Below are 24,126 nucleotides of genomic sequence, written 5' to 3'. Positions count from 1 at the left end.
ACTCAGATGACTGGAGCATCTTTTGCTCCAGTGCCAAAATCAGACTTGAGCTTGGGCCAAGTGACATTCGTGGGCCAGATGACATGAAGCTACAACCCACCTGCTTAAGCTAATCTAGCATGCCCTATTCCTCAGTGATTGGGTTCTTGCCCTTTTCTCAGTTCTTTTGAAGTAAAATTACTTACTGATTCTTGAGCCACTTCCGTGTCTGATGCTGGACTCTACTGTTCTCACCACCAGTCCCTGCCAGAAGTTAACAGAATCCTTCTAAGCCTATATCAGCGTTCCCACCCTTGCCATTAGTGGCTGAAAACGTCTACCTTTCCCCAGTGATTTGGGCAGTCTTGGCTTTTTGGCCTGGGTTTTTGACCTAGTTTCCAAAGCTCATGATCTGCCTATCCTTACTTCCACAGTTCCTGATCGAATCTTCTTCTTCCATCCGTCTGTGACCCCTGCCTTGTCTGACTCCCACGCTCATGCAATGTCAAGGTTTAGGCTGTCCTTCCAGACTCTGTCTTGTTTAGCTTTAAACTCTAGATGAAGCACATGACTCTTTTCTTTCTGATTTGTAAGTTCTGAGTCTAGGACCACTTTGTGAAATCTGTCAAATAGACCACAGCTGAGTTTATTATTATTTTTTTTTAAATGTGGGCATAAAACTTAGGAATAGGTGCTCTAGTAGAAGCTATGAAAGTATGCTTAGATTCTCCTTCATGAATGGAGGACAAATTCCACTAGCTACTGGGAGTTTCTCTGTCCGAAGAGATCTGACTTGCTCAAGGTCACAACCCCTCCTTGGGGAAGCTCATATCCCGTGACTACTTGATGTAATCACAGCTATCAGACAGAAGAGATTTTAAAGGCATGGCCCCTTACAACAACTCTGAAGGGTCCTCTCAATTTTAGGGTTCCCCTTGAGATCAGTTGAGGCTTTGTGACAAGCCCACAGCCCCTCCCTCTGCCCATTTCTGCTTCCTTCCTTTCCCCTGCAGGGGCCAATCCTGTGAACACTCTCACTTCTCACACACAAGTCTCCATCTCGAGTTTGATCCTGTAGCAGGTGCCCACAGTTATTTTCTTGCTGAGTCACCCAGTTCATTGACTCACCATCTTCTTTCTCTGTAAACTCACCCTTTCTATGGTAGGAAATATAATGCCCATCCCCACCCGAAGATGTCCATCCTCATTGCTGAGAACCTGCGAATGAGTTACCTTCTATATTTAAAAAGACTTTGCAAATGTGATTAAGATCACTGACCTTGAGATAGGTAGATTATCCTAGATTATTCAAGTGGACCTAGTCTTATCACCTGAGACCTTAAAGCAGAGAAACCTTTCCTGACTGTGGTCAAGATGTGACAACAGAAAAGAAAGATCAGAGAGTTGGAACACTGTTGGCTTTGAAGACGGAGGATGAGTCCACAATCTGAGGAATGCAAGCAGCTTCTAGAGGCTGGAAAGGGAAAGGGGTGAACCGTCCCCAGAGTGTCCAGGAAAGAAGGCAGCACCACTGACACTTGTTTTAACCCAGTGAAATCCGGGTAAGACCTCTGACCTACAAAACTGTAAGATAACAGATTTGTGTTGCTTTAAGTCACTAAATGTGTATAATGTGTTACAAGAACGGGAAACTAATATATCCTTCGGGGTCACGTTAATACTTGCTCACTTGTGTGGCCTTGATGTGTACTTTATCTGAGTGAGCCTTAGTTCTCTCTGTAAAATGCTTAATTTGGGCCATATGCTTGCAAAACTCCTTACATCTTGACATCTTATGGCCCTAAAGGCTAGATTCCCTACTTTGCAACGTTTTTCTTTTCCTTCTAATGAGGCATTGTTTGTTTATCTTTTGGATGTTTATACCAAGGCAAGCTTATCTGAGATGCTGCAAGAAGCAACAGAACAGCCATGCACCTGAGTCAGGAGTGAGATTTCTTTTTCTTTGTCTGTCTGGCTATTCTGGTCTGTCTTTATACTGACTTCTAAATTTCTTCTTCCCATGAGGCCTCATAAATGGGAAAAAGGCATCTCAACTGGTGACCAATTTATGAACCAAACTCTTGTGACCAGTAAATTCTGTCATTTTTCTCTCCACTAGCTTGCTCCTTTGGAGAAGGCAATGGCAACCCACTCTTGCCTGGCAAATCTCATGGATGGAGGAGCCTGGTAGGCTGCAGTCCATGGGGTCACTAGGAGTTGGACACGACTGAGCGACTTCACTTTCACTTTTCACTTGCATGCATTGGAGAAGGAAATGGCAACCCACTCCAGTGTTCTTGCCTGGAGAATCCGAGGGACAGAGGAGCTTGGTGGGCTGCTGTCTCTGGGGTCGCACAGAGTCAGACACGACTGAAGTGACAGAAGCAGCAGCAGTAGCAGCTTGCCCCTTGGAAGAAAAGCTATGATAAACCTAGACAGTGTTTTAAAAAGCAGTGACATCACTTTGCTGACAAAGGTCCGTATAGTCAAAGCTATGGTTTTTTCAGTGGTCATGTATGCATATGAGAGAGGGACCATAAAGAAGGCTGAGCACTGAAGAATTAATGCTTTCAAACTGTGGTATTGAAGAAGACACATGGACAGCAAGAAGATCAAACCAGTCACTCCTAAAGGAAATCAACTCTGAATATTCACTGGAAGGACCAATGCTGAAGTTGAAGTTCCAATACTTTGGTCACCTGATGCAAAGAGCCAACTCATTGGAAAAGACCCTGATGCTGGGAAAGATTGAGGGCAGGAGGAGAAGCGGGTGACACAGGATGAGATGGTTGGATGGCATCACTGACTCAATAGACATGAGTTTGAGCAAATTCCAGGAGATAGTGTAGGATAGGGAAGCCTGGTGTGCTGCAGTCTATAGGGTTGCAAAGAATCAGACACAACTGAGTGACTGAACAACAACAAAGTAAACCTGTAAGTAAAGTAAAGTAAAAAGTCACTCAGTCGTGTCCGACCCTGCGACCCCGTGGACTATAGCCTATCAGGCTCCTCCATCCATGGGATTCTCCAGGTAAGGATACTGGAGTGGGTTGCCATTTCCTTCTCCAGGGGAGAAGTTACTGCTGCTGCTAAGTCACTTCAGTCGTGTCCAACTCTGTGCAACCCCATAGATGGCAGCCCACAAGGCTCCCCCGTCCCTGGGATTCTCCAGGCAAGAACACTGGAGTGGGTTGCCATTTCCTTCTCCAATGCATGAAAGTGAATATAATTAAAAAAAAATTATTATGCTGAAAATTGTTCTTTAAAGATAGGTACCAAGATTACATGTACAATCAAAGGTAGCAGTGTTGTAGCTGTGGTGAATGTTAACTCAGCCTTTAGGAAAATCTATCCATGTTTTAGAGTTAAAAAAATGTCCTTAGCCTGATTTTTGTTAGGAGTAAGTATAATAAAATGCCTCTATAATTAAAATACTTACAAACCCACTAGACATAGCTGTTGTGAAGGGAAAAAAAATAGACTCTGAAATGGGATAAAAATAGAGCTTCCTTTGGCCCTTTCACCCTCCTAGTGAGAAACCAATACAGTTGCCACTTCATTAACTGCTCTGTGTTAAGAAAAGCCGAGCTGACCACAAAATAATTATGGCAATAGCACGGTGATAATGATGACTCTTGGAAGCATTTATCTAGCACATTGTTTTTTTCAAAGCACTTCCTGTTTAGATGTTTGAATCCCAAGTTCTCAGTATTTTCTTAAGAAAGTGGGGGAGTTGGAGAAGGTGGTCATCATCCACTTGATTGGACAGATGAGGTACCCTTGTCCTACAGAGTCTAAGTGACCCTCCTGTCGTTACAGTCAGAGCTGGCTTGGGCCTAGGGACACTGTCTACATGGAGATCCAAGTCTACTATAGCTCACTCTTCCAGGCAGTTGGGTCACCCAAAGCAAGGTCAAACTCTGTCTCCAAAGACCTTATACTGCAAGCCTAAGGACACCAGAAACCGTTCTTTCTTTTCTTTCAGTAGAAAGAATAAATTCATTAAAATTTAAAGTTAGCTGGGAAAAGGTCAAAGAGTTGAATGGATGAAAACGAAAACCATAAGAAACCCGGAAATGGATTCCAGTCTGTCACCTGCCTCACTGGGGTTGGTGATGCTGGCCAGTCATGTGCTCAGAGTGGAGGCAAAGTGCCATCTCTGCCTCATTCCTGGCTGTGCTCAGGTGGCTTGGAGCAATGGCCAGGAGCCTTGCACACCATGGCCTCTATAAAACAGCATCACCAACACCACTGCTACTTGCTCCTACCCCCATCCCCCAGCCCGGGTGCAATTCGACTGGCTAACCTTGAAGGAGACAAGACAACCTGAGACCAGTGGCACAAAAGGGAAAAACCCCCAAAGGCATCCCCACTTCTTTTGAACAATGAGGGGTGGGACTAGGTCTCCTCAATGATTCCATTCTTTCAACAAGATCTCATGTTACATTTGGTATAGTAGTATAAATTTGATCTAAAAGATCTGAGTTCGAGAGCCAACTGGTGTCTCTGACTGGGCTGTAATATGATCTTGGTTATTATCAGTTAGCCTCCGTGAGGCTCAGTTCTCTTGCCCATGAAATGGATGGTAATATTCAGTCTCCTTTCCTATAACTCTTATCAGTTTGTCATGGGACAGAAATGTTAGGACTTTATTGTTGGCTGTGGTGCTCTCATTGCAAGTGTAGCCTGATAGCAACCACAGTGTCACAAGAGTTGGCAACTATGGTAGTGCTAGGAAGGCACTTCTGAGATTATTCATCATGTGGGGATACTTGTTGGAGAAGTCACTTGCTGAGAAAATGTGTACGTACTGTGAGCTTTCTTGAATTAATTCCTTGGGGCTTTACAACAATCCTAAGAGGTAGATACTGTTATTGTCACTTTATACAACAAGAAACAAAGACAAGAAACTAAGAGGGAGATAGCTGTGTTGTTTTTTTTTTAATAATATCAATAGTGAATATTTATTGAACATTTACTAGGTGCCCAGCACTTGCAACTGGTATATTATGCATGAATAATTATGGAATAACCAAAGACTTATTTTGTTTTATTCTTTCTGGTGTCTCACTATCCTTTTTATTTATTATTATTATTTTTTTACTTTACAATATTGTACTGGTTTTGCCATACATCAACATGCATCCACCACAGGTGTACACGTGTTCCCATCCTGAACCCCCCTCCCACCTCCCTCCCCATACCATCCCTCTGGGTCATCCCAGTGCACCAGCCCCAAGCTTCCTGTATCCTGCATTGAACCTGGACTGGCGATTCATTTCTTATATGATATTATACATGTTTTAATGCCATTCTCGAAAATCACCCCCCTCTCCCTCTCCCACAGAGTCCAAAAGACTGTTCTATACATCTGTGTCTCTTTTGCTGTCTCCCATACAGGGTTGTCGTTACCACCTTTCTAAATTCCATATATATGCATTAGTATACTGTATTGGTGTTTTTCTTTCTGGCTTACTTCACTCTGTATAATAGGCTCCAGTTTCATCCACCTCATTAGAACTGATTCAAACGTATTCTTTTTAATGGCTGAGTAATACTCCATTGTGTATATGTACCACAGCTTTCTTATCCATTCGTCTGCTGATGGACATCTAGGTTGCTTCCATGTCCTGCCTATTATAAACAGTGCTGCGATGAACATTGGGTACACGTGTCTCTTTCAATTCTGGTTTCCTCGGTGTGTATGCCCCACAGTGGGATCGCTGGGTGGTATGGCAGTTCTATTTCCAGTTTTTTAAGGAATCTCCACACTGTTCTCCATAGTGGCTGTACTAGTTTGCATTCCCGCCAACAGTGTAAGAGGGTTCCCTTTTCTCCACATCCTCTCCAGCATTTATTGCTTGTAGACTTTTGGATCGCAGCCATTCTGACTGGCGTGAAATGGTACCTCATTGTGGTTTTGATTTGCATTTCTCTGATAATGAGTGATGTTGAGCATCTTTTCATGTGTTTGTTAGCCATCTGTATGTCTTCTTTGGAGAAATGTCTATTTAGTTCTTTGGCCCATTATTTGATTGGGTCGTTTATTTTTCTGGAATTGAGCTGCAGGCATTGCTTGTATATTTTTGAGATTAATTGTCAGTTGCTTCATTTGCTATTATTTTCTCCCATTCTGAAGGCTGTCTTTTCACCTTGCTTATAGTTTCTTTTGTTGTGCAGAAGCTTTTAATTTTAATTAGATCCCATTTGTTTATTTTTGCTTTTATTTCCAATATTCTGGGAGGTGGGTCATGGAAGATCCTGCTGTGATGTTTGTCAGAGAGTGTTTTGCCTATGTTCTCCTCTAAGAGTTTTATAGTTTCTGGTCTTATGTTTAGATCTTTAATCCATTTTGAGTTTATTTTTGTGTATGGTTTTAAATCTGTTCTCTTGAGTCTGTAGTGGCTTCTGCAGTCTCCAGCAATGGCAGGCACACCCAACACTCCCAGTGCACAACAACCTTGACTCCTTAGAGCCTTGGACAGTGGCTTGTTGCCTTCATCATGAGAAGGAAGTACGGTTGGCATGAGAAGTTCCTTCATATAAGGCAGAGTGATCCACTATTCAAAGAGTCATTGATATGTCAGCTAATCCCTGCCCTATGATAGATGCACGTGTGTCTAAGGAACTTCCTCAGCAAGAACTTGCTAGCACTATTTTTCCTGACAGCGCCCATGTTGTGAATTCTCCAACCACAGGGTGAAGTTTCGGGGAGGTGACTGTCATGCAGGGACTAACCCAAGGCCTCTTTCATCAAGGTAATGCCCGTGTGGCTAGTTCTCACCAATGCGATATGATATGTGTCCAGGGGGGTAGGAAGTGAGTGTGCCATTCTTACTTTCTTCTTCCTTGTCAACAGGGTAGATGCAGAAGATCCAGCATAAACCTCAGAGACCCTAGATGACAGTGAAGCCGCAAGATAGGAGGCATCTGGGTTTCTGAATCACTGCTTTGACAAACCTTCATTTGGGCCTTATGTGAGAGACATCTATTATGTTAAAGCACCAAGGTTTGAGTGTTATCTGTAATATTAGCCATTGTACTATATATCCTAGTGAAAAGAGGTCCACAGTACCTCAGACCTGGTCCCCATCCTCTGCCATCTTGGTCACCATTGACTTCCTTCCCTGTGGATACCATATCAGCCATCCTATATATAGTTGCAGAGCATCTGATCTGCTTGTCAAACAACCAGTAAATCTATGTTTGACAAAACAGTAGTTTTTATCAGTAAGTGACCCTAAGATAACATTTGCATTGCTGAAACATCATTCCAACACTGAACCAATGGCATCCCAACTCCAGCCCTCCTGATGACATGAGACAGGAAAACGAATGAAGTGTGAGGACTATTAATGACATCTTCTCACCCATTCCTCCCCTTTTTCAAACTTGCAAATATGTTCAGCAGGGTCAGATCTGTTCATCTATTTTTGACATGTAAGTAGAGTCTATCCCTCTGGAATTTTGCAGAGAGGAGGATTATCTCATGATCATACTAACTTGTATCTAGAAGCCACCAGAATCGAGCTGCTAAGACACTGGCTCAGGGGAAGATCTTCACAGGACCCAGCTCTCTTGGGTCAGTCACAGTTCTCATTGGCCCTTAATAACCTCAGAGGTGAAAAATAATTTTAATTTTTCATGGGAGCATTGTGGGTGGTGACAGTTGTTTTAAAAGACATAGACGCACCAGCATGTTCTAGAACACACAGTTACCTTGGTCACAGTGAGCTCAATGGGTTCTGCAGAGAATCTTGTGATCTTCTATTTAGTTGACTTCAAGCAGCATGCAAGAAACAGACCTGTAAAGATAGACAGTGGAGGTCAGAAACAAAGAGTCTAGAGAATTCAAATTACTTTGCTTTTTAATTTACTACATTTACTTTTTAAAAAATTTGTAAGCAATACATGTTCATTTTAGGGGGAAAAATAGATAATACACATTAGAAAATAAGATATAAAACTAATCTGTGATCCCACTGTCCAGATATAACTGCTATTAACCCATAGAGCTCCTATAGGTAGTTTCATGAATATTTATATATATATGGATATGTATTTCTCTGTTATTATAATACTTTAGTTACAAAACTGAGGTCATATTGTACATACATTTTGTTCATTGACTAAGATATAACGAGCATCTTTTGCCAATAATTAAACTTCAACTCTGTGGTAGACAGCTCCTAAGAGGGTTCCCAATGATCCCTGCCCTCTGCACTCTCAATGATGTGTGATCCACTCCCCTGGAGTGTGGGTTAGACTTCTGACTGACTTCTAACCAGTGTGGCGTGAGTGATGGGATGTCGGTTCTTGGACAAGGATACAAAAACTGGCTGCTGTCCTGCATATTTCCTCCTGCTTGCTGACTCGTTTACTGTGAGGAAAGCATCTGCGACGCTGTGAACCACCCTGCAGAAAGGATGACAGTGGAACTGGGGTGAGGAACTGGGGATGACCTTCAGTCCACATTCCCAGGGAAACTGGTTCCTGCTGACACCCACTGGAGTCAGCCTCCAAGTGGATCCTCTCCAGATGAAGCCTTGAGGTTATTCAAACCCTTTGACCATAGTCTTAGGAGACGCCCTGAGTCAGAGGACCCAGTTCAGCTGTGTTCACAGACTCCTGACCCACAACTGTGAGATAATATGTTTGCTGTTTAAAGTTGCTAAGTGTTGGGGTAATACAACCATAGATAACTAATACAAACCACATAGTTTTTAGTGGTTGTTTAGTATTCTAGTGTAAAGTTTACTTAATCTTTATTGCAGCACATTTGGTTATTTTATTTTATTTATTTTGCTATTATAAATGAGTCTGCAATGAGTGTCATTGGAGCTGAATTTTGGTATACACCATTCTTCCCTGAGGATAAGTTCCTTGAAGTGGAATAGCTGGATTTCAAAGGATTTGCATCTTTTAAAGCTTTTAAGATGTTATTCCCAATTGCTTGCTGGTAGGATTGTACCCATTTATGCTGCTGGCTGTTGCTTGAAGTGGCTGCTGGCTCATACCAAAGGATTTACGTTTCTGAAGCGTATTTTTAGTTAATTTCAATCACTATGTCTTGAGCTATGTCTCTACGGGAACCAGCTGGAAACAAAACCAAAACCAAATTCGAAAACCCAAGAATGAGGACTAAGATTCAATATTCAAAACAACTAGATAATTTGATCCCAAACAGTTTATTCAAAGTACCATTGATTTGAAATCACTCAGATAAATTCAACCATCCTCAAATAGTTATTCTTATTGTTCAGTTCAGTGAGCTCTAAAGTTCTGAAAATGTAATAATGCTCATCTTCCCAAGAACTTTGAGATAGAAATAATACTGGTTGAAGTTAATTTAATGATGGGCTTCTTTGAAAATCTTAGCTTATTTCAGTCACACAAAGGGTTGTCAGTAAACTCAACTTTTTAAGTTACCACACTAGATGGACTGAATTCAAAAGGCATATTTTTTGGAAGCGTTTGCATGCATATATACCACCACTGTTTCCAAATTGCAACTTCACTGTTGGGGGAGAATAAATATTTTAATGAATGCTATATATTTTAAGAGGCTCTGAACCCTGTGGTTGGTTTAAGCTAAGGGTGCAATTTCAGGCATCTAAATAAGTAAATAAATGAGGAAGAAAATCCATGTTAATTGCGGTAATTTGCGGTACTTTCAAATTCTTAATTAAGAAATAAAATAGGATTCATTATCCATGCCCACTGTAGATGGCATGCATAGATCACCATTATGACCAAACACAAGACCTAAAGTTATTGCCATAAATGAAATAACAGAGGGAAACCACTGGTGCATTTTTGATGGAAGTGTGCAAGTACAAAGAGGAAAGAGAGAGCGCTACACAAAATGCGGTCTTCCATACATGCCTTTAAGTCTGACCCGGGGCTTGCATTGTCCCAAAGCATCTCCCCTAAACCCGGAGTCCTCTCTTTCCCTGCCACCTCTGGGATATGTTCTTCCTTCAACCTCACACAGAACTTCTCTGAGCCTGTATGGCAGACCTGCTAGTGTCATCTTTCCCCCAGTTATCTGCCCCAGATTGTTTGTGTGCCTAGACTTCAGGTCCCTGCCTGCCTCATTCTACAAAGGTGGGGAGAAGAACTTTCCTTGTACCTGGAGGCATTCTGACTCATGCTGCCTTTTGATAATTAAGCATTAAATTAAACCAAGGAGAACATAGTTTATCACACAGAAATCAACTTTTATCTGACACAAATGCTTAGTTGGACAGGACACCAGCCATAAACTGGGACTGTTCCAGACGAACCAGGATGCTCAGTGCCTGCAATGAAAACATACCCCAAGGGCAGGGCAGGCGTGGACAGGATAGGTAGGTTTTCAGGCAGGTAAAAGGGAGTTCTGCTTTGGTGATGTGGACTGTAGGGGTAGTATCAATGGACATCTTGAAAAAAGAGTTGATACACTTGGCTGTGGGAAGAGATGGCTGGTCATTGTGTTTCTGTTAGGAATACTAATATAGACTGTGGGTATGCCTCTTTCGGATCCTCTATCTCCTGCTGCCTACTCATCTTCATCCTGCAGGCTGGCATGGACACTCCATAGGCAGTTGGCATGACTGTTGACTCTACAGCTCAACAACTGCAGTCAGCTTAGCAGTGGGAAGGGTGCAGAGCCTGAGCAAGTTGGAGGAGTTTGAATGACTCAAGACATAGGATGAAGAGAAAGGGAAGCCTTCAATAAAGATCTCTGAAAGGAAGGGGGCATGTTGTTCAGGGACAAAACACTGAAGTATTTTGAGAAAGTAAGACGGTTTGGGGTTTTACCTGTAGACCCAAGGAAAATCAGAAATTAGATGGGGAGCTTGGGATTGACATGTACACATTGCTTTATTTAAAATAGATAACCAACAAGGGCATACTGTATAGCACAGGGAACTTGACTCAATACTCTGTAATAACCTAAGGGGGTAAAAGAATTTGAAAAAGGAATAGATACATGTATATGCGTAACTGAATCACTTTACATCTGAAACTAACACAACACCTGAATATAGTTAATCAGCTATATTCCAATATAAAGCAAAAATTAAAAAGAAAATTAACACATATATTTCTCAAATGCCTATTATATTCCAAACAAGAAGACATAAGAACAGTCTAAAACAGACCTTTTCATTCAAAGGGGACTTAGGAAGTAGATTCCTTCATCGTCAACATCTCCTCTTTTCTGGAAGGAAAACCAGAGAAAAACCTAGACTCGGATAGCTCTAATCAATAAACCACTCTGGCCTTTTCTCAAATCTCACCAATGCTGAAGACTTCCATGGAATTCACCAGGGCTGAATGAGTGTTCGTATTTCACAGTATTTCATTTCTCAAAGACTCCTTCCTCCCTGGCTTTATCTGGATGGAGACCAGACCACTGCAGGACTTAAGGGCCCACTGCTGTGGGAAATGTGATGATTATCCCCATTCTTTACCAAGTGGAATCATTATACCTTTAGTTTTCTGATGATATATGGTAAAAAAAAAAAAAAAAAGATATGGGGCTTTTCTAATTTCAGAAGTAAGCCATGGAGAAATAAATTCAGAATGTATCCATAATAACTGAGGCTAGTTATCAGACTAGTAAGAAAGAAAACCACTATATAAAGTGTCCTGTAGAATTCATTGTTTAATTGTGTTAGGTACTTTGACTTTGCTTAGTAGTTAGAACAGGATACTCAGAAGATATAATGAAAGATGGATAAAAGTGAGCAGGAGATTTCTGAACCATGAGAAACACCCTGGGAAATGTGCCTTGTTCTGCTGTTTCAAGAACAAACCAGGAGAATTAGTCGTTGGAAGTTCTTTTGAAGAGAGACCTTAAATGCAGTTATGTCTCAACAATTACATTTGAGACTCTTCATTCTTTTATTTGTTCATTTCACTTAACAGGGCTCTATGGAGCATCTTCTTTTCCCCAGGTATAGTATCGGGTGCTGAAGAATCAAGGGGAACAAGACAGAGATGTAAAATCTTATAGGGATTTTACTCTTAAGACAGCAGTGTTAAGGCATCCCTGCCCACTTCATTCTGAATTCATTCCAAAACAAAAGAAGAAGGAAAAATAGAAATGCAAATTTCACTTTGTTGAGGAAGGGCTGCCAAATAAAATTCCAAGCTGGGGCAAGTGGATGTTGAAAGATGTCTGTTACCAAAGACCTTCATTAAAGGGGTTGGCAGAGCAAAATTTCATCCAACAGGGCACAACCAAAGTCATCTTTTGAGGAGCAACTGGTCTACAGTGAGTAGGCTTTCTACAAGAGCATCCCTGGACCCTGTGTGGCTCCACTGAGAAGCAAGGGAGGAATTATAAACAAGAAAATACCTAGGTATGGCATCTCTGTACAAAACAGTCTGTTGGGAAAGCATATTGTAGAAGATAGGCTCAATAATTATTAGTCTTGCAGCTGTCAATCTGATAGTTCTTCTGGAAAGAAGTAAAGGCTAAGTCAACACATACACATGTGCATATACACAATCCTCTGTATCATAAGGTGCATTCCTGCAAATGAAAGAGACTCTCTGCTAGATGGTACCATAGCCTAGTCCCTGCTCCATAAACTTTATGCAAACAGCTGGTTAAGAAACAGCTCATCTCAGTCAAATGTGAGTCAGAATAGAAAAGAGACCATCAGAAGAGCTCAAAAAGATACTGTAAGAAAAGAAGGTAACAATTAGAGAAAACAAATAGACAAAGAAAACATACAAAATTGTGTTGCCATAGAGCTAAAGGAAATTGTGACAAACAAATGAGCATGAGCAAACAAAACAATTTTTCAAAAAAATCCTCAATGAAAAATATCACATATAACATAAGAGCTCAAGGAAGAAGTGTCAAGACAATTGCAGGACAAAAAATGAGCTGAAAGAGCTCAGGAAAGAAGTGAAAGAGAAACATAAAGTCATCACAAAAATTAGGGAGCCAGCAACAAGGTAAATAGACACCACTCAAAATACAGAAGTAGGCTTAAGAACATGATTGACAAAGTTAGCAAAACAAAATGGAAATGCATAGTTAAAAAGGATCAGAAAGGAACACAATAGCTATGGAAGATGAAAGAGACAATAGACCTATTTGTATGCATAAATGGACCAAACATTACTTGTTTTATATAAGTGATCATCTGAATGAAATACATGTAGAATAGAAAATGTATTTAGAGAAATAGAATCACAAAACATTTTCCAGAAATAAGATATTTAAATCTACACACAATCAAAACCAAACCAAGCCAAACTAAACAAGCCAAACAAAACCCCAAACATAAACTATCTCAGGAAAAGTTGATATAAAAATAATAGCATAAAAGGAAAAGGCTCTTTCACCATCCAAACAAAGAACTAAAACCAACAAAACAGAGCAAAACCCAAACCAAAATTTCTCTCCTAAAAGGGGGAAATTAGGTTGGTTTCAGAGTTTTTCACAGCACATGTCATGCTGGAGACAGTGGAACATGCTTACGATAACCACATTAAGAATTAAATAAAAAACATGAAAAAAGTCTATGGTCAAACTTTTGTTCAAATATAAATGCTGCACCAAACATCTAATAACCCAGAAAATGTGGTTACCAGGATCTTGTCTGGAGTAAACTTTAAGATGAACTTTAACCAAATAGTAGTGGAATAATGGAAAAAAAACTACAGTCCTTGTGCCGTAGTTTTTAACAATTAAGGATTAAGGAAAAATCCTCTGCCAATTATGATTACATAAAATCATGTAAAATTTAACTCTACTACCATGAAAAACATGGCAACTAACAAAATTCAGCAGGTGAGGGGAGTTACACGTTGGGAGGTAACTCAGGGCCAAAAGTTACCACTTAGGGCTAATGAACCAAGTAAAAAATTATGAGATATTAGATTAGCAGGACTAACATCATCATCAACATCATCATCACCATCATCAACTAAAATTGGGTAGAACAGAAAAATGAGAAGTGGGAGAAACATGTAAGTTTCATCATCTTGCAGACGTGACAGATAATAGCTATGAAGAATATATATGACTAAGGATATTATATTTAGTATTATAAAGTGAAAGTCACTTTATACAGTCCATGGAATTCTCCAGGCCAGAATACTGGAGTGGGTAACCTTTCCCTTCTCCAGGGGATCTTCCCAATCCAGGGATCGAACCTAGGTCTCCTGCATTGATTCTTGACCAGCTGAGCCACAAGGGAAACCCAGTATTATAAAGATAGCCACTTAAATAATGAAAAATATTAAGACTTTCTGTTTGTAACTATAAACCTACATATAAATCAAATTTTAAAACAAAGGAAAACACAGATCATAAGGGAAAATAAAAGCAGAAAGCATATAATGTTACAACTAAGTCCAAGCCTCCTATCAAATAAAAAAATATAAAAGTAAAAATGTATCAGTCCAAAGAAATAGATTCTTAACTTAAATTGCAAAGCAAAAAGAAAACTGTACGTATGATGTTAGCTATGGGTTTGTTGTAAATGCCCTTTATTATGCTGAGATATGTTGCCATATACCATATTGACGAGAATTTTTATCATGAACAGATGTTGAATTTTGTCAAATACTTTTTGTCTATTGACATGATCATGTGATTTTTATCCTTCTTTTTGTCAATGTGGTGTATCACATTGATTTGTGAATATTGAACTATCCTGTCATCCCTGATATAAATCCAGCTTGATCATGATGTATGATCCTTTTTATATATTGTTAGATTCAGTTTGTTAATATTTTGCTGAGGATTTTTGAATCTATATTCAACAAAGATATTGATTTGTAGATTTTTTTTGGTATTGTTTTTGTCTGGTTTGATATCAAGGTGATGGTAGCCTCAGAATAAATTTGGGAGTGTTCCATCCTCTTCAATTTTTTTGGAATAGTTTGAGGAAAAATAGGTATTAACTCTTCTTTATATGTTTGGTAGAATTACCCTCTGAAGACAGCTGGTATTGGACTTTTGTTTGCTGAGATTTAAAAAAAATTATAAATTGAATTTCACTACCACTGATTTGTCTGTTAAAATTGTCTCTTACTTCTTGATTCAGTCTTGGCAGACTATATGTTTCTAGAAATTTGTCCATTTTTTCTCCGTTGTCCACTTTGTTGGCATAAAACTGTTTACAATATTCTCTTATGATTTTTTAATTGTTATATCTCTACTATTATTTCTTATTTTATTTATTTGGGTCCTTTCATCTCTCTTTTCTTCTTAGAGAAGCTGGCTAAAGGTTTTTTTTTTTTTTTTAATCAATTTTATCTTCTCAGCTCAGGTTTCATTGATCTTTTCTGTTTTTTTCTCTATTTCCCCTCTGATTATTATTTCCTTCCTTCTGTTGATTTTGGGCTTTGCTTTTTTTTTTTGTAATTTCCTCAGGTGGTAGGTTAGGTTGTTTATTTGAGATTTTTCTTCTTCTTGAGGAAGGCCTTTATCACTATGAATATCTGTGTTAGAACTGCTTTTGCTATATCCCATGTCAAAGAAGCTGAAGTTACATGGTCCTATGAAGACCTACAAGACCTTCAAAAACTAACACCCAAAAAAGATGTCCTTTTCACCATAGGGGACTGGAACACAAACGTAGGAAGTCAAGAGATACCTGGAGTAACAGGCAAGTTTGGCCTTGGAGTACAAAACGAAGCAGGGCAAAGGCTAACAGAGTTTTGCCAAGAGAAAGCACTGGTCATAGCAAACACCCTCTTCCAACAACAAGAGATGACTCTACACATGAACATCACCAGATGATCAATACCAAGATCAGATGGATTATATTCTTTGCAGCTGAAGATGAAGAAGCTCTATACAGTCAGCAAAAACAAGACCGGGAACTGACTGTGGCTCAGATCATGAACTCATTGCCAAATTCAGTCTTATATTGAAGAAAGTAGGGAAAACTAGTATGTCCTAAATCAAATCCCTTGCGATTATATAGTGGGAGTGACAAATAGATTCAAGGGATTAGATCTGACGGACAAGACTGCCTGAAGAACTATGGATGCAGGTTTGTAACACTGTACAGAAGGCAGTAACCAAAACCATCTCCAAGAAAAAGAAATGCAAAAAGGCCAAGTGGTTGTCTGAGGAGGCTTTACAAATAGCTGAGAAAGAAGAAAAGCGAAAGGCAAAGGAGAAAAGGAAAGATACACCCATCTGAATGCAGAATTCCAAAGAATAACAAGGAGAGATAAGAAAGGCTTCCTAAGTGAACAATGCAAAGAAAAAGAGAAAAACAATAGAATGGGAAGACTAGGAATCTCTTCAAGAAAATTAGAGATACCAATGGAACATTTCATGCAAAGATGGGCACAATAAAGGACAGAAACGGTATGGACCTAACAGAAGCAGAAGACACTAAGAAAAAGTGGCAAGAATACACAGAAGAATTATACAAAAAAAGATCTTCATGACCCAGATAACCACGATGGTGTGATCACTAACCTAGAGCCAGACATGTTGGATTGAGAAGTCAAGTGGGCCTTAGGAAGCATCACTATGAACAAAGCTAGTGGAGGTGATGAATTCCAGCTGAGCTATTTCAAAGATGATGCTGTTAAAGTGTTGCACTCAATATACCAGCAAATTTGGAAAACTCAGCAGTGACCACAGGACTGGAAAAGTCAGTTTTCATTCCAGTCACAAAGAAGGGCAATGCCAAAGAATGTTCAGACTACTGCACGAATGCACTCATTTCACATGCTAGTAAAGTAATACTCAAAATTCTCCAAGCTAGGCTTCAACAGTATGTGAACCGAGAACTTCCAGATGTTCAAGCTGGATTTTTAAAAGCCAGAGGACCCAGAAATCAAATTGCCAATATTGAATATATTCTATCTCTCCCTTCTGGCCTGTGATGTTTCTGCAGATAAATCAGCTGATAGTGCTGATAGTCTTATGTGAATTTCCTTGTATCTAACTCTTTATTATTTTTTTTCTTGATGTTTTCAGAATTCTCTATTTTTCTTTAACACGTCTTAATTATGATGTGTCTTGTTGTGAGTCTGTTTGAGTTCATCTTATTTAGGACCCTCTATGCTTCCTGTATCTGGATATCTGTTTCCTTCTTCAGGTTTGGGAAGTTTTCAGTCATAATTTGCTCAAATACATTTTTGATCCCTCTCTTCCTTCTGGGACCCATATAGTGTGAATGTTTGTATGCTTAATCTTATTCCAGAGATCTTATATTGTTTCCATTTTTAAAATTTCATTTTTATTATTGTTCTCATTGGGTAATTTCCATTATTCTATCTTCCAGATCACTTATTCCTTCTTCAGTGTCAGTTAGTCTGCTATTCATTCCTTGTAGTGAGTTTTGTTTTTTTTTTTCACTCACTGAATTTTTCATTTCTGATTGGGTCTTTTTTATATTTTCAAGTTTCTTATTACGCCTTTTTAAAAAAAATTTTTTTATCTATTATTTTCCACAATTCAGTTAACATTTTTTAAAAAATTTCTAATGCTTTGAGTTCTTTATGTGGTAAATTGTTTATTTCTGTTTTATTATTTAGTTTGGGGGTGGGGGGTTTCTTGCTCTTTCAATTGAGGGGAGTTTCTCTCCCTTTTCAATTTGCTTTAACTCTCTCTGCCTCTATGAATTTAGGGGAAACAGTTACCCATTGTGGTCTTGAATGGTTGAACATCCCTCTACAGACCGTGTGTGCCCAATGCCTTTGGTGGGAGGGCTGGATTTTACATGACACAAGTGATGTCTTTCCTCAGGGAGAACCAGCAGCTATTACCTTGGTGGGGGCGGGTGGGACTGGAGATGGAAGGTCTAGAGCTGGAGCCTGGAGTGAGGCAGGGTTTCTCCTCCGCTCAGTGGCCATTACTACCCTACCAGGGGTGGGGTCTGATCCCAAGCTGGCTTTATTTCCTGAAGTTCCTGTTTTCCCCTCTCCCAGGACCAGGACCCTGGACCCAGAGCGAAGGAGCGCTGGAGCTCAGGGGCTCAGGCAGGCTCGCGGCGTGTGTCAGCCGCTGCCGGAGGGCCAAGCTTCTCCGCTGTGCTTCCTGCGGAGGTGCCCACAGTTGTTTCCCTCGCTATGCTCAGAGGCAGCCTTGGGAGCCTCAGGTGCAAGTCCCCACCGTCCCTCATGGCAGATAAACTGTCCCCAGTCTCTGCTGCCCACGCCCTGTTGTAGAGAGGCATCACGATTCGCGCGCTGATTTACCCTGAAAGTCTCTACCGTCTGCGCGAATCATGGTTGAGGGGCGGCTGCCAGGGTTCCGGGCTGCTTCTAAGGCCCTGCCTAAGCAAGCACCAACGATGGGTACCGCCACCGCAGCGGGGCTCTGTCCTGGGACTAGGTCGCCTCTGTGCCCCTGGCCAAGTCTTCCCTTCGGTTGTGGCTGCCCCACATTCAGAGCTGTGCCGTGACACAGTGAGAGGGGCGAGTGTCTGCTCCACTCGGGCTGGGGCTCGTGTGCACGCAGTTACCTGTGGGATGCCCGGCAGCCACTAGGGCAGACTTCAGTTAGAGAATGCTTTGAGTCACATCTTGGGCTATCTATCCTTTCCCACTCCTTATATTTGTACAGATAGCTGTAAAATAAAAATCTGACAGGGTGTCGGTCCTGTTCCCCATAACACACTGCATAAAGGTCAAGTTCCTCTGTGCCCTGGACCCTGCCTAGGTCTCCAGCCTTCTCCCACTCTTCCCGTGTTCAGAGACATCCCGCAACTGGGAGTTCTCTTTTTCACACCTCCTTGCTTTTGTTTCAGCAGCAGCATCTTCAGCATCAGACTGATGCTGAACCTGAAACTCCAATACTTTGGCCACCTGGGGTGAAGAGCTGACTCATTTGAAAAGAGCCTGATGCTGGGAAAGATTGAAGGCGGGAGGAGGAGAGGACAGAGGATGAGATGGTTGGATGGCATCACCGACTCAATGGACATGAGTTTGAGTAAGCTCTGGGTGTTGGTGATGGACAGGGAGGCCTGGCGTGTCCATGGGGTCACTGAGTTGGACATGACTGAGCTACTGAACTGACTGCCTGACTGCCTTTATTTCAGCCCATACTGTTCCCTCTCTCTAAATGCTCTTTACTGTATCTGGTGCAGAGGTAAACTTTAACACTTCATAATCATGCCACTTTTCTGGGAAGCATTCTTACCTTCAAACCCTGCCAGGCACAGGATATAGCCCACAACATATACCTTACTGTAACTAATCCAGTTTCTTTAGCATTGAGGCAATTGAGGTATCTTTACTCCATATCATCCCTCATTCTTCATATGCAATTAGTTATGAAGTCCTGCTATCTCTTTCTTATTTTCCATTCCCTCTGTGTAACACCCAGCCATCACCTCTTGCACTCCTGAGCTTCTCTTCTCTGAGTATTTTGCCACCAGCCTATTCCTCCTCTTAATTCATCATTCGGCATCTGCACCTATCTTCCTAAAGCATCACTTGGTCAATCCAGCTCCTTTGCTTCAAGGTCTTCAATAGATTTCCTCTCCTTTATGACTGATTCCCTCAATTGATGTCAAGACTTTCTGCGACTGGACATGACATCTTTCCCAACACTGCTGTCCATCACTCCCATCTCATGCATTGTTTTAGTCACACCAAAAACACCTCCCAACTTGCCATGTACACATGCTATCACCATGGCCTTGCTCACATGCATCTTAATCGTCTTCCTCATGTTCTTTCCCCTTTCTCTGCCTATTTATCCGAATCCAGCTTCCAGGGCAACTCTCCCTGGTGCACTAGCCCATGATCTCTACTCTGATATTTATCACCAACACCCAGCTTGGCTTCATCATAATGCATGCTATGAATTGCATTTATTTGGACAAGTTTATCTCGTATGATAGACAGTAAGCCTCAGGAATGCTATCTTGGGCTTCTTCTACATGTCCTTGGCATCTTTCAAGGGACCAAGAATACAGTAGGTACTCAGCAATCATATACACTTTTTAAAAAATATAGAATCTGAAGATGCCAGCTCACCTGAGCTTTAAACAGTCTCCTTCACTGTCCCCCTCTCTTGCAGGATTATGGTGACCCAATTTCTAACTGTCATTTCCTAATTATTCACCTAGCCTAATTAATTACAATAGAGTTGTTTAATATTTTAAGAACGGCTTCCCTAGCCATCTTCTCGGTGGATCCCCACATGATGCTGTATGCAAGATGGAGATTGTCAGCTCACTTGCAAACAAGAAAATAAAGTCGATACATCACTGGTACACACGGGGCCAGGCCTCTGGTTTTTGTTTCCAGTGTGATATTCTTTATATAGAGAAAGCTGTGTTTTTACCTCAAGTTTCTAGAACTTCTCTCTGAAAGTCTAAGAATGTATTTTTAAAACATTGATTTTTGTTAAAATGTCTTCTTATTTTGCTTTTGATTTCTCCTGCCTTGTGAAGATACCACCCTCCCCCCTGATGGTACGCATTCTTTTTCTCTCCTGAATGATGGCCTCACTCCATCCCCTTTGGTTTTCTTTGCCTGAGTTTCCACTTAGCCCTGCCACCCCCTGGAGAACCATTCTGGCTTAATGCCTCCTGCATCTTTTCAAATTGTTCTTGTTCCTCAGCTTGGGATTTCCTGCAGGGCTGGCCTTCTCAGCTAATGAAGAGTCTCTAGCTGAAGGCACTGTCCCTGACCAACTTTCCCAGTCCTGCTGGGAGGTGGGGGTGGTGGCTGGTAGGAGAGTTAGCACCAGTCCTGCCTTGATACTCTGGGATTGCAGGCAGGAGGCTCTGTTTCTGCAGCCCTGTGAGCCCGGGAACTTGTAGGTACCTGGTTTGGTTCTGAATGACCCCACTTGCCCATCCCACTCACACCCCACACTGTATCTTTAAAATCCTCCACTTTATCTTTTTCCTGCAGTTTATTCAAATTGCATTTTTACTTTTTCTAAATTGTTCAACGGTGTCACTTTATCATTTGTGAGGGTGGAGTGGAGAGAGTAATAATAATGCCCTAGACTAATCGAGTAGAAGTGACCTTTTATTATGTATTTGAGAGATGCTGGGGTCATCCCTCAACATAATTGCCCGTTAAAAAAATAGGTGTGTTTTAAGTTGTCACAATCCTAGTGGCAGATATCTATTATTTCTGTTCCATCTTCTATCTCTATCAGCCACAAAGGGGAACCGGTAACTAGCCTGGCTGCAGTGTGGAACCTTATCTCCTTGGCTATCAGATTGGCTCAAGAGATGCCCATGTGACCCAAACTAGGCCAGCCAGAACCCTTCCCCAGGAATTTCCAAGCAGAGCTCAACAGAGGAAGCCACCTTTCCCGCCTAGCTATTGAACCGTCAGGATATGAAGCTGTAGGGGCTGATGCCAAATCCTCAACAATAGCCACTTTGAGGAAATGACATAACACCCGCAGAGAAGTGTAAATAGAGACAGAGGGAACCTCGTTATTCATGAAGCCAGCTCCCACCGCTGCTTTTTCTGGAGTTGGCTACATGAGCCTGTAAATCAACTTTTACTCAAGCCAGTTTAATTTGTTAATTGCAATCAAGAGAATCCTGCTAATATAACCCCTTCTGTCTGTAACTTGTCTCATCATGGGTCCCAGATGCCTTTTCTTGGTTGCTCAGCTGCCCAAGACCAGGTGTCTTCACAAAGCAGCACTGCGATCTCCTAGGGGTTGATTCCTGTTGGCATATGAATCCAAAAAGTCCCGCCTGCATGGCCAATGTCCCATTATTGGTAGATAAGGCATAAAATGCATGTGCCCTTGCAAGAACGAGAGCTCCATGAGGCAGGGAATTCTGCCTCCTTTGTTCGCAGATGTGCCCATCTGTCTCCACAGGGTTAGGCATGCAGTGATATGCTCGATGGATATTTGTTGAATGAAAGAACCAGGGAATGTGGCCATGCATTGGTTCATAGGATCACACAGAGGGCTGGGCTGCCACTCTTTCTTCCCAGACATCTTCCATCACTGCCCACTGCATCTGAATTTAACCCTCTCCTCAGTGCAGCCTCAACCTACCCGTCTAGCTTTATCTCTTATACTCCCCAGCTTGCTCAAAATAGGAGCTAAGTTACCCCAACCTCAGCCTGTTTCTGCAGCCTCTGTGCCTTTGCCTGGGCAATTCCATCTCTCTGGAGGTCACCTTCTCTTTGACTTCACAATCTCATGTTTTGAACTCATGCCTCGAGGCCTGGCTCAGATAGAACTCCTGCCACGTGGCAGGCCTGTCATGCCTATTCAGGAAGTGGCATGCTCTGGGGATGCCTCATAGCACATCTTTCAACCTTCATCCCTGACAACTCATATTAATAAGAGCCACTGATGAACACATCATCCTCCCCTCAGTAGATGCCAGACCCCTGAGTGCAGCTCTGCTGTCTCCCTTTGTCATTGTCCAACATCTTTTTCTTCTGTCCCCTCTTCACCCCCAACCACCACCCCACTTTCCTATTAACTAAGTTCTAGCATGGATGTGAGAGTTGGGCTGTGAAGAAAGCTGAGCACCAAAGAATTGATGCTTTTAAACTGTGGTGTTGGAGAAGACTCTTGAGAGTCCCTTGGACTGCAAGGAGATCTAGCCATTCCATCCTAAAGGAGATCAGTCCTGGGTGTTCATTGGAAGGACTGATGTTGAAGCTGAAACTCTAATACTTTGGTCACCTCATGTGAAGAGCTGACTCATTGGAAAAGACCTTGATCCTGGGAGGGATTGGGGGCAGGAGGAGAAGGGGACGACAGAGGATGAGATGGCTGGATGGCATCACCGACTGGAGGACATGAGTTTGGGTGAACACCAGGAGTTGGTGATGGACAGGGAGGCCTGGCGTGCTGCGATTCATGAGGTCGCAAAGAATCGGACACGACTGAGCGACTGAACTGAACTGAACTGACTGAAGTTCTAGCACAGTCTCAGGCAAAAATGGAGGCCAGTGAATATTATCATACATAAGTAAGTCTGTGCACCTTCGTGCAAACCAGTAAGCTCTGGTCTCCCTGGAACTAGCACGTGGAATCAGGCTGCAGGGCTCACATGCAAAATGGAGCTAAAAAATAACAGACTTTATCATGGCATGGCTGACAACACGCACAGCTAGTGCCAAGTTCTGGCTCACGATGAAGGGCTCAGTAAATGCTAGTCATTCTTCTTGTTGATAGATCTCAGGTATCTAGAAAGCTAGGAGAATGCTCTTCTTCCCATTTCCTATCCAATCGAGGTCTCTGATATCTACAATCTGACATTAATTTCCACTTCCTGCCTTCCCACACATCTACCTGCCTCGAGGGTGCCCTCTGAATGGCTGCTTCTCAGTCCGCCAAGCAGCCAACTTCTCCCCTGTGGGAGCCCACCCCTTGTCTTGGTTCCTTCAGCTTCTGGGCCAGAGGAAGTGGGAAGGGCAAGGGCAAATGAGGTCCACCATGGAAGCTCTACCAGTCACTTCCCCTGCCTGCGCCCGGGAGAGATGGGACAAAACCAGAATGCAAAGCCAGCTGGTGACTTGCATTAAATTCCTTTCACGACCTGGGCTGCCAAGAATGAGGCCCGAGGAGGAAGTGCAGCAAGTTTGGGGGCTTTCTCCTATTTTCCCCTCCTCACATATATACGGTTGGCTCTGGGGCCTCCACTCCTCTCGCTGAACCCCAAACAACTCCCAAGGCTAATGATGTGATGGTGCTCTGAGACAGAGCTCGCTCTCTTCTTCTTTGTGTGTGTCTGCGGTTCTCTCTCGGTCTTTGTCTCTCCCCTACCTGTCTTACTCTATGAATCTGTATTTTTTTCTTTACTCTCTAGCTCATATCTCTGTGATCCTAGCTTTTGCTTTTCTGTTGGTTCTCTAGCTCTCCTTTCATTGTCTGTTTCTGCCCATCTCCCTCATCCTGACTCTCCTGTCTGCCCGCCTCCCCACGTGCATCTCAGCTTTCCAGCTCTCCTCCCTGCCACAATGCTGCAGTGGTGAGAAGGGGCCCATCGATCTGTCAGAGACAGGATCTGCCAACCTCGACTACCTCTCTCCCGCTGCTGGCAATTATCTGGAGGTTGGCACAGGGCCCGGAAACTGCCGCTTGCACCGCCCCACGGCTCAGGACCTGTTCTACCATGCCAGCCCCCTTGGAGGACTGCTTGGTGCCATGCCCAGGATGTGACAACCTGCAAAGGTCACACACACACTCCAAAGAAGATGGACCGCTCTACGAGT

The 24,126-nt window shown here is 42.1% G+C and overlaps 1 protein-coding gene across 1 annotated transcript in view; it reads right to left on the bottom strand.

Annotated features, from left to right (window-relative positions):
* Positions 1–24,126, bottom strand: part of SLC14A2 (solute carrier family 14 member 2) — a 508,248-nt gene that overhangs the window by 211,286 nt on the left and 272,836 nt on the right. Inside the window, exon 3 of the mRNA XM_061400049.1 lies at positions 7,699–7,784. The gene's annotated coding sequence lies outside the window, so the exon portion shown is untranslated. The remainder of the gene's footprint in view (positions 1–7,698; positions 7,785–24,126) is intronic.

This window comes from Bos javanicus, chromosome 24 (genome assembly GCF_032452875.1).
Source record: "Bos javanicus breed banteng chromosome 24, ARS-OSU_banteng_1.0, whole genome shotgun sequence".
In the NCBI taxonomy this organism is placed as follows: Eukaryota; Metazoa; Chordata; class Mammalia; order Artiodactyla; family Bovidae; genus Bos; species Bos javanicus.
This window is presented reverse-complemented; position numbering and strand designations above follow the sequence as displayed.